The 15,596-nt window shown below is 29.8% G+C and overlaps 2 long non-coding RNA genes across 2 annotated transcripts; one reads left to right on the top strand and one right to left on the bottom strand.

Moving 5' to 3' along the window:
• Positions 1 to 5,543: 5,543 nt before the first annotated feature.
• LOC147816629 (uncharacterized) lies at positions 5,544 to 9,256 on the bottom strand. The gene is made up of 3 exons (XR_015428461.1): positions 9,064 to 9,256; positions 6,453 to 6,602; positions 5,544 to 5,667 (listed from the first exon to the last, which is right to left on the bottom strand). It is a non-coding gene; the product is annotated as an uncharacterized LOC147816629 (long non-coding RNA).
• A 2,923-nt stretch (positions 9,257 to 12,179) lies between these two features.
• Positions 12,180 to 15,388, top strand: LOC147816630 (uncharacterized). Its single transcript, XR_015435619.1, has 3 exons — positions 12,180 to 12,237; positions 12,892 to 13,033; positions 15,070 to 15,388. It is a non-coding gene; the product is annotated as an uncharacterized LOC147816630 (long non-coding RNA).
• The last annotated feature ends 208 nt before the right edge of the window (positions 15,389 to 15,596 follow it).

Here is a 15,596-nt window from a genome sequence, read left to right on the forward strand (position 1 = left end):
TAATAAGCCTATAAAAATTTCCTTTAGTACGATTCTTCGGTACATTGAACCTTAATTTCTGACCGAGTTTGAATATTATAGGTTAATATTAAAGGGAGTTAAGGGGGTGACGTGTGCATGCCTCCAGAAACCATAGTTGTCTGTTTTTCAGACATTATTCGGGCTTTAAGACCGAGACATACCTATTTTTATATAAAAAAACACTTTATTTTCGGTAAAATATGGAAAGACTTGTTGTTAAAATAATAATAAAAATAAATAAATAAATTATCCGTTATTTATCCGCTTTAATGCTTTTATTTGCTGTTTTTCAAAAAAAAAATAATAATAATTTTTATGATAAGAAAACGTTATTGACGCTAAAACACGTAAAAAAAATAATACGAAATAAAATAAAAAATGAAAAAAATGAAAAATGTCAAATCGCCGGAGGGTTTCGAATCTACGTTCGCCATGGGGAACTTGTCCGCAGCATTCTACCAACCACGCAACGCTTCACACGAAGCTCTCGCGAATATTTAGCTTTAAGTACTCTTTTTCGCAATAGTAAACAAAACGTATTTTGGTCCTTTGTTGGTCCCCTAATAAGCCTATAAAAATTTCCTTTAGTACGATTCTTCGGTAGATTGAACATTAATTTCTGACCGAGTTTGAATATTATAGGTTAATATTAAAGGGAGTTAAGGAGGTGACGTGTGCATGCCTCCTGAAACCATATTTGTCTGTTTTTCAGACATTATTCGCGCTTTAAGACCGAGACATACCTATTTTTATATAAAAAACACTTTATTTTCGGTAAAATATGGAAAGACTTGTTGTTAAAATAATAATAAAAATAAATAAATAAATAAAAAAATTATCCGTTATTTATCCGCTTTTATGCTTTTATTTGCTGTTTTTCAAAAAAAAAAAAAATAATAATAATAATTTTTATGATAAGAAATCGTTATTGACGCTAAAACACGTAAAAAAAATAATACGAAATAAAATAAAAAATGAAAAAAATGAAAAATGTCAAATCGCCGGAGGGTTTCGAATCTACGTTCGCCATGGGGAACTTGTCCGCAGCATTCTACCAACCACGCAACGCTTCACACGAAGCTCTCGCGAATATTTAGCTTTAAGTACTCTTTTTCGCAATAGTAAACAAAACGTATTTTGGTCCTTTGTTGGTCCCCTAATAAGCCTATAAAAATTTCCTTTAGTACGATTCTTCGGTAGATTGAACATTAATTTCTGACCGAGTTTGAATATTATAGGTTAATATTAAAGGGAGTTAAGGAGGTGACGTGTGCATGCCTCCTGAAACCATATTTGTCTGTTTTTCAGACATTATTCGCGCTTTAAGACCGAGACATACCTATTTTTATATAAAAAACACTTTATTTTCGGTAAAATATGGAAAGACTTGTTGTTAAAATAATAATAAAAATAAATAAATAAATAAAAAAATTATCCGTTATTTATCCGCTTTTATGCTTTTATTTGCTGTTTTTCAAAAAAAAAAAAAATAATAATAATAATTTTTATGATAAGAAATCGTTATTGACGCTAAAACACGTAAAAAAAATAATATGAAATAAAATAAAAAATGAAAAAAATGTAAAATCTCCAATCGCCGGAGGGTTTCGAATCTACGTTCTCCATGGCGAACTTGTCCGCAGCATTCTACCAACCACGCCACGCTTCACACGAAGCTCTCGCGAATATTTAGCTTTAAGTACACTTTTTCGGATAAGTAAACAAAACGTATTTTGGTCCTTTGTTGGTCCCCTAATAAGCCTATACAAATTTCCTTTAGTACGATTCTTCGGTACATTGAGCCTTAATTTCTGACCGAGTTTGAATATTATAGGTTAATATTAAAGGGAGTTAAGGCGGTGACGTGTGCATGCCTCCAGAAACCATATTTGGTTGTTTTTCAGACATTATTCGCGCTTTAAGACCGAGACATACCTATTTTTATATAAAAAACACTTTATATTCGGTAAAAAATGGAAAGACTTGTTGTTAAAATAATAATAAAAATAAATGAATAAATAAACAAAAATCTCCGTTATTTATCCGGTTTTATTTGCTGTTTTTCAAAAAAAAAAAAATATAATAATTTTCATGATAAGAAAACGTTATTGACGCTAAAACACGTTAAAAAAATAATATGAAATAAAATAAAAAATGAAAAAAATGAAAAATCTCAAATCGCCGGAGGGTTTCGTTCCTAGGTTCTCCATGGCGAACTTGTCCGCAGCATTCTACCAACCACGCCAAGCTTTACACGAAGCACTCGCGAATATCTAGCTTTAAGTACACTTTTTCGGAAAAGTAAACAAAACGTATTTTGGTCCTTTATTGGTCCCCTAATAAGCCTATAAAAATTTCCTTTAGTACGATTCTTCGGTACATTGAACCTTAATTTCTGACCGAGTTTGAATATTATAGGTTAATATTAAAGGGAGTTAAGGGGGTGACGTGTGCATGCCTCCAGAAACCATAGTTGTCTGTTTTTCAGACATTATTCGGGCTTTAAGACCGAGACATACCTATTTTTATATAAAAAAACACTTTATTTTCGGTAAAATATGGAAAGACTTGTTGTTAAAATAATAATAAAAATAAATAAATAAATTATCCGTTATTTATCCGCTTTAATGCTTTTATTTGCTGTTTTTCAAAAAAAAATAATAATAATTTTTATGATAAGAAAACGTTATTGACGCTAAAACACGTAAAAAAAATAATACGAAATAAAATAAAAAATGAAAAAAATGAAAAATGTCAAATCGCCGGAGGGTTTCGAATCTACGTTCGCCATGGGGAACTTGTCCGCAGCATTCTACCAACCACGCAACGCTTCACACGAAGCTCTCGCGAATATTTAGCTTTAAGTACTCTTTTTCGCAATAGTAAACAAAACGTATTTTGGTCCTTTGTTGGTCCCCTAATAAGCCTATAAAAATTTCCTTTAGTACGATTCTTCGGTACATTGAGCCTTAATTTCTGACCGAGTTTGAATATTATAGGTTAATATTAAAGGGAGTTAAGGGGGTGACGTGTGCATGCCTCCAGAAACCATAGTTGTCTGTTTTTCAGACATTATTCGGGCTTTAAGACCGAGACATACCTATTTTTATATAAAAAAACACTTTATTTTCGGTAAAATATGGAAAGACTTGTTGTTAAAATAATAATAAAAATAAATAAATAAATTATCCGTTATTTATCCGCTTTAATGCTTTTATTTGCTGTTTTTCAAAAAAAAATAATAATAATTTTTATGATAAGAAAACGTTATTGACGCTAAAACACGTAAAAAAAATAATACGAAATAAAATAAAAAATGAAAAAAATGAAAAATGTCAAATCGCCGGAGGGTTTCGAATCTACGTTCGCCATGGGGAACTTGTCCGCAGCATTCTACCAACCACGCAACGCTTCACACGAAGCTCTCGCGAATATTTAGCTTTAAGTACTCTTTTTCGCAATAGTAAACAAAACGTATTTTGGTCCTCTGTTGGTCCCCTAATAAGCCTTTAAAAATTTCCTTTAGTACGATTCTTCGGAACATTGAACCTTAATTTCTGACCGAGTTTGAATATTATAGGTTAATATTAAAGGGATTTAAGGGGGTGACGTGTGCATGCCTCCCGAAACCATATTTGTCTGTTTTTCAGACATTATTCGCGCTTTAAGTCCGAGACATACCTATTTATATATAAAAAACACTTTATTTTCGGTAAAATATGGAAAGACTTGTTGCTAAAATAATAATAAAAATAAATAAAAAAATTATCCGTTCTTTATCCGCTTTTATGCTTTTATTTGCTGTTTTTCAAAAGAAAAATAATAATAATTTTTATAATAGGAAAATGTCATTGACGCTATAACACGTTAAAAAAATAATATGAAATAAAATAAAAAATGAAAAAAATTAAAATTCTCAAGTCGCCTTAGGGTTTCGAACACAGCTTCTCCAGGGCTGACTTGTCCGCAGCATTCTACCAACCACGCCACGCTTTGCACGAAGCTCTCGCGAATATTTAGCTTTAAGTACCCTTTTCCGGTATGTAAACAAAACGTATTTCGGTCCTTTGTTGGTTCCTTAATAAACCTATAAAAATTTCCTTTGGTACGATTCTTCGGTACATTGAACCTTAATTTCTGACCGAGTTTGAATATTATAGGTTAATATTAAAGGGAGTTGAGGGGTAACGTGTGCATGCCTTCAGAGACCATCCCTTATGAAAAAATCGAGGTATAAATGAGGTATAAACAAGGTACATTTTAAAGGTATAAAGGAGGTTGTTATTTAAAGACGTCGTTGAGGTTGTAAAGGGTGCAAATGAATACCTCAAAACCAACCTCAAATATACCTTAATATATACCTCCAGAGGTATATATGTTTCAACTTGAGGTGTTTAATTTTACATCTTGGGAGAGGTAGATATTTACTACTTTAAAGTGTTTCATTTTCAACCTTAGGTTATTACTTATCAGCTTGAAGTATATTTATTTACACTTGTGGAAGTATTTATTCAACAACCTAAAGTGTGTCATTTTACACTTCAGGTTATTATAAATCAACCTCAGGTGTATTTTGTTCCACTTCAGGTAATTATTTTTCAACCTCAGGTATCTAATTTTATGCTTGTAGAGGTATATATTTTTCAACCTGAGGCATGTCATTTTACTCTTCAGGTTATTTCAAATCTACCTCAGGTGTAATTTTTGATAGTTGGAATGGTGATTTTTTACTAACGTAAGGTGTATTATTTTTCACCTCAAATATAAGTTTTTATGCTTGTAAAGGAAATTTTTTTAATCAAACTAAAATATGCCATTTTTCCCTTCAGGTTATATTTTTTTATGCTAATGCTGGTAATTAAATATAATTAAAATGTTTCTCCTTAGACTGCTAATTTTTAACCTAAAATATATATCTTTTCACTTGTAGAGGTATTTATCACTCTGATGGAGTTTTTAATGTTACACATTAGGTGGTAATTACTTATTAACTTTTTACGGTCTGTCTTAATTTTCACTGCTAATCCTGATGCTAAGAAACTATTTTCTAAACACATAGGCGGAATACGGATGAATCTTTCTTTCGAAAGAATTTTCGACTGATTTCCATGTATTGTGTGAAGAAAAGTAAAATGCAATGCAAAGAATATATCTTCCTTTAATTTTGAAATACAACCCATTGGAATGTATTCTTCCTCACACAATTCAAAATAGGAATTTTCACTTAACGCCTTTAATTTATAGTTTGTGAACCTTGTGCTAATTTGCAATTAAATAGTTCATAAAATTTATTAATCTTGAATTAACATGTAGAGTTGAATAATGTTAAGTATGCTGACTCATAAACCTTAAAAGAACATTTCAAATGTTTCTGTAATTTTAATAATTTCAATTAAACTATCGTGAAAAGAGGATACATTTGTTTCAGAAAAATGTGGGAACTCATTTATATAGAACAGATGTTAAAGGCGCTAATTTTTTGTAAAAGCGAAATAACAGCAAATTTAAATAATTTAGCCAGCTTACAAATAAAAACTTTTATTAACAAAAAAAAATTAATTTTTCGTTCAAGAAATCAAAATTCTTGACAATTACTCTGCTTCTTCTGCAAGTTTGCTGTGCTTACGTTATTTGGAGCATTGGAACCTATAAATAAAAAATTTGAATTAGCGAGAGTCATATTTACATTGATAATGACAAATTTTAAAAGATTAGAATAATATTTTAAAGCTTATTTCGTTGCATAAATCACCTTTTATTATTATTTCTATTCAATTTTGAATAAATAAATGGTTTCTTTAGTAACAGCAGATGAATAATAATAATGACCTGCAAAACTCTCCTCCCAGTATATTTCAATTCTTTATTTTGACTGTTTAAACATATCACTTAAAAAAGCTAATTTTTCTATAAGATGCATATAAAAACTGCTGTAGAAATAACACGCTTATTGAAATTCTTAATTTTCCAATAATTCAACCGACCATTTTTAATTATGGATTGTTATGCTGATATTTAAATTTTTTTCTCAGCAAATTTTGAATAAATTCAATTACACTGGCCTGCTTGTTTAAATTTTTAGTCCAATTTCGCAAAAGAAATTGTACTAAAACCAATTCTCAATGCTGCTGATTCCGAAAATAATTGTCTATCACGTAAGGTTTTTAGAAACAAAAGGTCATTTTCAACCTTTTATTTAATGTGATCAAGAATCAATCATCTTTTAATAAAAGAATGTAGAACATCAATGTTTTGTGTTTTTCATGCCCCATCGAAATAAAAGCAACATTAAGTTTATATGTTTACTTGCCTGAGGGAATAATTTAAGATAATGCTATAAAATAATGTTTTCAAAAATCAAAGATCATGCAAACTTTATCAGTAATTTTTTAGGTGAAAAGATTTCATTGAATCAAAGGAGAATAATTTACTTGTCTTTTTTCTTTTTGGTGTATATTTAGAGTTACTCCCAGGGGAAGGCTCTCCAGTTACTAGTCTCCACTTCCTCCTAGCTGCAGAGCACGTATTATTGACAGCCTTATTCAAACCTTGAAATTCTGGATGCCATTTACGGAGCAGCTCTGTAAAAGTTGCATGTTCAAGTTGAGTAAAATCATGTTATATAAAAGTTGCATAGCAAGTTTCATTTGGAAATTTTCAGATGAGATTTTTTTTTAAGAAATTGAAGGAAATTGAAATATATATTTATATAACTTTGATAAGTTACTAATGTTGACAACAAAAATCCAGAGTCAATAATACTTTTAAACTTTTTTTAACTACAATATAAGCAGATTAAGTATAGGTTCACCAAAATGATTTTAATATTTAATTGAAATAATAAAATTATTTTTTTGGAATAGCTGTCTCAGTAAATTTGTTTTATACAATATTCTTTGTGGATTAAAGATAAAAACTATTTTATTAGAGCACACTATTTATACGAAAAGTTTTCATGTTCTTTTAGTCTCTTTACGAGTCTTCACGAGTCTTATTAAAAATAAATTGAAAATCATTCCAAAATATTAAACTGCATCATGTTGATCTAGAATAATATTCAAGATTTTGCCTTAGCGGACTAAAAACTAAAATAAAACTAAACACAGTGGCGTGACAGCCCATAGAGGGCCAAGGTCTACTGTGCCCATTTCAGTTTTCTTGACCTTGGGCTCTGGGATGCAGGAGCAGATGTTCCGGTTAGGTGGTCAGCCGAACGCGGAACCCCCAGTGTTTAGTTCCCAAGCATGCTTGGTACTCATTTATCGACCCACTGAAGGGATGAAAGGCTGAGTCAACCTTGCCCGGCCCAAGGATCGAACCCAGGACCTGTGGCACGGAAGAGCGGGGCGTTGCCTTAGTGGACTAAACGGACAAAAAGTTTGAATTTTGCATGAGAATTTTTTAAGTGGATGCCAGTTTTCCTTTACCTATAGTTGCCTTTTTGCTAACTAACTTCAGACATTATTTAATAGGTGATACACATACAAATACTTTTAAGATACTCAACTAAACCAAGCTTATGTATAAAAGGGCAAGTAAACTTAAACTAGGCTGCAGTAATTTCTTCGTAAAAATTTTAGTAACTTGTACTTGTCAGAATTCAATATGCTGTTGCTGGAATTATTATGGTGTTATTGAAGAAATGATTTCTGGTGAAAAGATGCGTTCTCTTAATCTTAATTTTAATGTTGAACTAAGCCATATTACACAAGTAACTAATTCTGGCAACTTTAACTTAATTCCTGTGACAAATATATCTTCTGTTTGTATTTCCATCCAGTGCGATGACACTGGAAAAATTTATTTTGCTAATGTGGTGAACAATCTAGAATTAGAATAACTTTTTTCTCTCTAGAGGCAATGTATATGTAAGTTCAGTAATCCCCGCTTATATATAATGTAATCGCTGCTAATATCAATCACTTATTATTACCGAAATTATTCGGTTCTGATTTTTTTTCATTGATATTATAGTTTTCTGTGATCCTTACATAATTTAATGTTATTAGAATTTAATTTTCAAAATTCTTTATTTATTAGCGTTATATTTTTATTTACTCTGCACATTTAAAAATAAGAAAAATTCTTTTCTTTCTCTGCGATAATGTTAGAATTTCCAATTTCTTATCATTTCTGGAGTTTAAAAACAAAATATTTTTCAGATTATGAAAATTTATGAAGTTTGCTTTATTAATTTGTGAGGGGGGTTAAAAAATTAGTTCACTAAAATTAGCTTGAATCTTATCTCATATTACATATATTTTTATTAAAAAAAAATTTCAGATTTTATTAGGAATTCTCATATATTTTTTAATGAAATTTGTTGATTTGATATGGTAAACTTGTTTCCTACCTTAGAATCACCTGTTAATAGTAAACATTAATTTAAAAAAATGAATATTTACTTCGAAAAACAGGATTGTTTTTTTTTCTTCATGTTTGTAAATATATATTTTTATGAAAATGCAACTTTTGAAGAAATATTAAAATTTTTGTGTGATGTATTTACCCTGATTGCAATTTTTATTGTATATGTTTATTTTATTAGTTAAATATGTATGTTAGATTTTTGTTGAAGGCAACAAATATGCATTTCGTTCCTTACAATAGTATTGTTTGTTTGTTTTATTACCTGCAATATATAGAAACTGTTAACTTTCAATTTTCAGTGATTTATTTATAAGAGAAATTATGAACCTTTTACTCAATCAGCTTGCATACTGCTACGTTAAAACATATACATTTAAGCAAAACAAAAAGAATAGTTATATTTGAATAAATTACAAACAATAAAATATACTGTGCGTAGCCTGCTGTAACGATTCACCAGTAACGTTACCCTAAACAGCGACGAGAAATATTTAGATTGATCTGTCTTATCGCTAAGCCTACAACAATAGCCTCAAAGAATATCCTCCGACTTAAATAATGTAAGATCAGGACGCGTCTTTAAAACAAAAATAATGAAATTTAAGTTTGAAAGTTGAGGCATATTTGATTAAAAGTGACAAAGCTAAATTAATAAATGTCAAGCACACTTACCGAATTTTAAAGAAACTTTCGATTGTAAACACACACGCCATTTGCCGGCTAGCACGGAACTCTGGGAAGTGAGCTAGTTGATATGAAGTGTACTTTAAACAACCTTAGGTATAAATAAAATGACTTCATACATCTCAATAAAGACCTCACTCTCTTTAGTTGAAAAAAATTATATTTTTTATACCTCGTAAATACCTCTTTTGTTACAAGTGTAAAAAAAATAACCTGGTGAACCTTAAAAACTGCCTCATGATTCTGGTTGATATGAAGTGAATTTTAAACAACCTCAAAATAAGCTTAGGTATAAATAAAAGGACTTCATATACCTCAATAAATATCTCACTCTCGTTAGTTGAAATAAGGTCAATTTTTTTATACCTCAAAAATACCTCTTTTATTACAAGTATCAGAAAATCAACTTGATATACCTTAAAAATCACCTTATCAGTCTGGTTGATTTGAAGTGAATTTAAAACAACCTCAAAATAAGCTTAGGTATAAATAAAATGACTTCATATACCTCAATAAATATCTCACTCTTTTTAGTTGAAATAAGGTAAAAAAATTTACACCTCAAAAATACCTCTTTTGTTACAAATGTAAGAAAATAAACCTGGTATACCTTAAAAATCACCTTATCAGTCTGGATGATTTGAAGTGAATTTTAAACAACCTCAAAACAAGCTGAAGTATATATAAATCAACCTCGTACACCTTAATTACAACCTTTACGAGGTATAATTTTTATTTCTGTTTTCTCTGCAACCTTAAATATACCTCAAATATACCTCAAAACAACCTTAATACCTCAAAAATACCTCAAATCAACCTTAAATATACCTTAAATTTTCATAAGGGATATTTGTCTGTTTTTCAGTCATTATTCGCGCTTTAAGACCGAGATACACCTATTTTTATGTAAAAAAACACTTTATTTTCGGTAAAATATGGATAGACTTGTTGTTAAAATAATAATAAAAAATTAATAAATAAATTTAAAAAAAATATCCGTAATTTATTCGCTTTTCTGCAATCATTTGCTGTTTTTCAAAGAAAAATAATAATGATTTTTATAATAAGAAAACGTTATTGACGCTAAAACACTTTAAAAAATTATATGAAATAAAATAAACAATGAAGAAATTAAAAATCTCAAATAGCTGCTGGGTTTCGATCCCAGGTTCTCCTGGGCTAACTTGTCTGCAGCACCCTACCAAACACGCTACGCTTTACACGAAGCTCTCGCGAATATTTAAGTACCCTTTAAGGTCGTACGCGCAACCTTTAAGTACCCTTTTCTGGTAAGTAAACAAAGCGTATTTTGGTCCTTTGTTGGTCCCTGGGCCTGATTTTCGCCTAGGCCCAATAGGCACGGGTCTAGGGCCCACTTTTTCGGGGGGGGGGGCTCAAAAATTAATAAAAATTAACAATATTACTTTTTTAAAAAATATACCTAAAGAAACAATTTATCTCTAAAAAGCCATTTTTTATTTCAAAATTTCTTTATATTGTGATAAACCAAACTCGTGTAAGTATTGCACTAATCAAATTCGAAAGTACAGCTGAATTTTAATTGGTGCAATTCTTTCTCCTACAGCTTGCAATGCAAATGCAACGAGAACGCATATTCGCAAAGTCTCTCATAGTGTCAAAAAGAATTAAAAGCTTATTCTTAACAAATATGTAAAGCTGTAGATGGAAAGCTACAATCTTTGAAACAATTCAGCTAATCAGCATTTATCAAAAATCACTGATTTCAATTGTTTGTGATCAAACTATTTTAATTTTCATACAACATTATTTTGTTGTTTGATATTTTGCTTTAATATTTAGATGTGTAAACTTTATCTTAGAAAAATAATCTTCAATTGTCTGCTTTCAAAATTTTTTAGAATGTTTCTCTTGAATCATGCAGTTCAATAGATTCTTTTAATTGTTAGGACTACAAAAAGAATCTAGAAGAGAAGAAGAAATATAAAAGAAATTGTTAGGACTATGTTCTTCGGAAATTTAATTTCAAAATATTTTGTTAGGGGCCCGGCAAATTTTGTGGGCCTGGGGCCTGAATTTGTCTTGATCGGTCCCTGTCTGTTTTCATATACTTTAGTCCAAATAAATTCAATTAACTGTTACGCTTTAATTGCGTTATTATGATTTTATTTGAATTTATTTAGCAATTTTAATCTTATGTGAGTATTATTTTATAATGTTGAATATGAACAATGCGCATGCGCAAGTTTTTCTTTCGACGAATCAGTGACATTCAAGAACTTGGATAGTGTCGACGATTCATCCAATTTCTTGGACAGAGAAATCCCTCCAATTTCTCGGATTCAAGAACTTGAATCGTGTAAACAGGCCTTTAAGTTGCGACTTGGCACCCTTGCTTTCTGAGTTGCCCTTATGAAAATTTAAGGTATATTTAAGGTTGATTTGAGGTATTTTTGAGGTATTAAGGTTGTTTTGAGGTATATTTGAGGTATATTTAAGGTTGCAGAGAAAACAGCAATAAAAATTATACCTCGTAAAGGTTGTAATTAAGGTGTACGAGGTTGATTTATATATACTTCAGCTTGTTTTGAGGTTGTGTAAAATTCACTTCAAATCAACCAGACTGATAAGGAGATTTTTAAGGTAAACCAGGTTTATTTTCTTACACTTGTAACAAAAGAGGTATTTTTGAGGTATAAAAATTTTTACCTTATTTCAACTAACGATAAAAAGGTATTTATTGAGGTATATGAAATCATTTTATTTATACCTAAGCTTATTTTGAGGTTGTTTTAAATTCACTTCAAATCATCCAGACTGATAAGATGATTTTTAAGGTATACGAGGTTGTTTCTCTTACACTTGCAACAAAAGAGGTATTTATGAGGTATAAAAAAATCAACCTTATTTCAACTAACGAGAGTGAGGTAATTACGAGGTATAAAAAATATTCCTTTTTTCTACTAACGATATTGAGGTATTTATGAGGTATAAAAAAATATACCTTATTTCAACTAAAGAGATTGAGGTATTTATTGAGGTGTTGAAGTCATTTTATTTATACCTAAGCTTGCTTTAAGGTTGCTTAAAGTACACTTCATATTAACTAACTCACTTCCCAGAGTTCCATGCGAGCCGGCAAATGGCGTGTGTGTTGACTATCGAAAGTCTATTCGAAATTCGGTAAGTGTGCTTGACATTTATTAATTTAGTTTAATCACTTTCAATCAAATATGCTTCAATTTTGAAACTTAAATTTTATCATTTTTGTTTTAACGACGCGTCCTGATCTTAAATAATTTAAGTTGGAGGATATTCTTAGAAGCTATTAGTGTAGGCTTAGCAATAAGAGAGAAAAATCGAAATATTTCTCGTCGCTGTTTTGGGTAACATTACTGGTGAATCGTTACAGCAGGTAATGCACAGTATATTTTATTGTTTGTAGTTTAGTCAAATAGAACTATTCTTTTTATTTTGCTTAAATGTATATGTTTTAACGTAGCAGTATGCACGCTGATTAATTGAGAAAAATGTTCACAATTTCTCTTATAAATAAATCATTGAAAATTGAAAGATTTTTAAAATAGCAATTTTGCTTTGAAATTCTACTATAGCTGTATGCTTATCGTTTGGATATTTGTTGCAAAGTTTATATTATTGTTTATATATATACAAAGTTTATATATATATATATATATATATATATATATATATATATATATATATATATATATATATATATATATATATATATATATATATATATATATATATATATATATATATATATATATATATATATATATATATATATATATATATATTACATATTTACAGAGCTTATCCACAGTTCCCTGATATTACTGAGATGGCCTAGGCTGTAAATAGCACATGCGCGGCGGCGCAGAAGAAGAGACAAGCAAGCTACTGCTCAGCCTTCCCCTAGGATATAGTTCTGAATTTATACCTAAAAGAAAAAGTAATCTCTCCTAATAAACTACAGAATTTATGTAATTGTTGATAACAATAGTTTGCTAGATATTTGATAATTGAAAACTAGTAACTGTACTAGCTCACTTCTTCATGTTTGATCACAAAACTGCTATTTTCACTACATGTTATTTTCTCGCATTTTACCCACGTTAATTATTTACTAAGCAGATTGTTATTACTTATTAGAATATTGGGCAGAATGAAATTAAATACGATTTCAAGTTTATATGACAATTTGTTTCAAGGTTATGAGCTTTTTCATGCAGCTGTTTATGGTTCACTACTTCAAAAATGTGTGAATTTCGGAAATCTTAAATACTTCATCAATAAGTATTTCAATCAAATAAGTCAGTATAGTATGCAATTTTAATCCTGAATTGAATAAAATCAATTGCAAATAAAAACATTTATTGCTGAAAGTAATAATGCATTATTTTGAGCTTCATCCTATGGGATGTGTATTTATATTTAAACAAGTGTTTGTAACAACTATTTATTAGTTTTTTTCTGCTCGGTATTATAAGTTATATAGGAGATATTATACTCAACTTATTTTAAAAGTATTATTTCAAATCATTCTCTCTTAGACATTTTCCTCACATAAAATTACTCACGACTTTAAAATAAATGCTCCTTATCAGCTTGTAATTTGTTCTATTCGATTGAGTGTAAAAAAAGAATAAAAATTGGTACATAACTTTAAAATTTTAATGTATTAAACGATTGTAGATTCTTGATTACATTGATTAAAAATTATTAAAATAACTATTTTTTAAGTAACTCTGATGTGATTGACAATAACATAAGTCCTTTTCAGAATCAGCGTCAAAAATTTAAAAAAAACCTGCTAGTTTCATGAAGTCTGACAAAAAGTTGAAAAATATAGACTAGGTTTATTGAGTTTAAGGATTTTTAAAAAAGAAAGGGAAGGAAATCAAATTATTAAACTTACAAGTACCATAATGTTACAGATGTATAGAAAAATAAAAAGTGTTAAAATTGCATAATAAGATTGGAATTATACAGGGTGTTTATAAAGTCCCGGACCCATTTTGATGTTTAATAATTCATAAAATAATAAAGATAGATTAAAATTAATAACATTAATGGTTAGATAGACTCAAAAAGTTTCATGACCCTTGTCAATGAGCTTCCACGTGTGCCCCCTTCGTCGCACGGAGAATGTCAAGTCGATAGTCAATTTCACGAGAGAGGTAGCTTTCTTTTTTACAGAAAAGACAATCTCATCAGTCGTATACTTAGACATGTTGGAAAACTTCGTATTTCCACAACTAGAAGAGCTTCAGCCACATGTCTTTTTGCAACAAGATGGTGCACCACCTCATTGGGGTATCATCGTTCGTAGTTCTTTGAATGACCATTTTACAGGAAGATGGATTGGGCGAGGAGGTCCAATTCCTTGGCCACCCAGATCACCTGATATAACGCCGCTGGACTTTTTTCTTTGGGGATTTATAAAGGACAATGTTTACAGGAGGATCGTGTCGAACATTGATGGCCTAAAAGCCAGAATTACAACCGCAATAGCCTCTGTGGATGCCGACATGCTTGCCGCTACCTGGCGTGAAATTGACTATCAACTTGATATTCTCCGTGCGACGAAGGGGGCACACGTGGAAGTTCATTGACAAGGTTCATGAAAGTTTTTGAGTCTATCTAACCATTTATGTTATTAATTTTAATCTATCTTTATTATTTTATGAGTTATTAAACATCAAAATGGGTCCGAGACTTTATAAACACCCTGTATATTTGAATTTCTGTAAATGTTGTTAATGGTAATACTGTCTTCAGTCTATTTTATTTTGTGGCTGTGATACATGTCATGCTTTTTAGCTACGAGGATTGAATAGAAATGGCAGAAGATATTTATCTGAAAAGGAAAATTAATTTCATCCAGTTAATTTAAATGATAAAAAAAGTACTTTCTAATCTTTTAAGACCTGCCACTATTATTGTAAATATGACTTTCTTTCTAATTTATATTTTTTTCCCTTTTAGGTTCCAATAATTACAAGTTTCAACATGTAGACGGAAACAGTATTTAAAATAATTTTGTTGGTTTGTAAAAAAAGTGAAATTTTAGTTTTAAATAAAAGTACTTTGAATTTCAGCTGACTAATTATTTAAATTTGTAGTTTTATAGCTTTAAAAATTCAAGCACCTTAGACAACTATCTTCTAAAAATACGAGTATGAGTTCCCATAAATAATTTTTACTAACTGTAGAATTTGGATAAGTGTTATTTTAAGATGATTTAAATCAATCTATTAAAATTATAGAAGAATTATGCATTTGAAACTTTCTTTTATAGCTTAACAAAAGAAGCAATTACTGCCGAAGGTTTAATATTAAAAATTTCAGGTTTATAAATGATCTCTACTAGTGAAAAAAATGTAATGTACATTATTCTTCATATAATATATATAATATCTTTATAAATATATTAGATTTTTTATATAGTGAGTCTAAAAATTAATAAACTAGGTGGTCCGTATAACACCTCACCTTCGTAAGTGCTAAAAAAA

The sequence above is a fragment of the Parasteatoda tepidariorum genome, chromosome 1 (assembly GCF_982258835.1).
Source record: "Parasteatoda tepidariorum strain Cologne lab strain chromosome 1, Ptep-v5.0, whole genome shotgun sequence".
Classification (NCBI taxonomy): domain Eukaryota; kingdom Metazoa; phylum Arthropoda; class Arachnida; order Araneae; family Theridiidae; genus Parasteatoda; species Parasteatoda tepidariorum.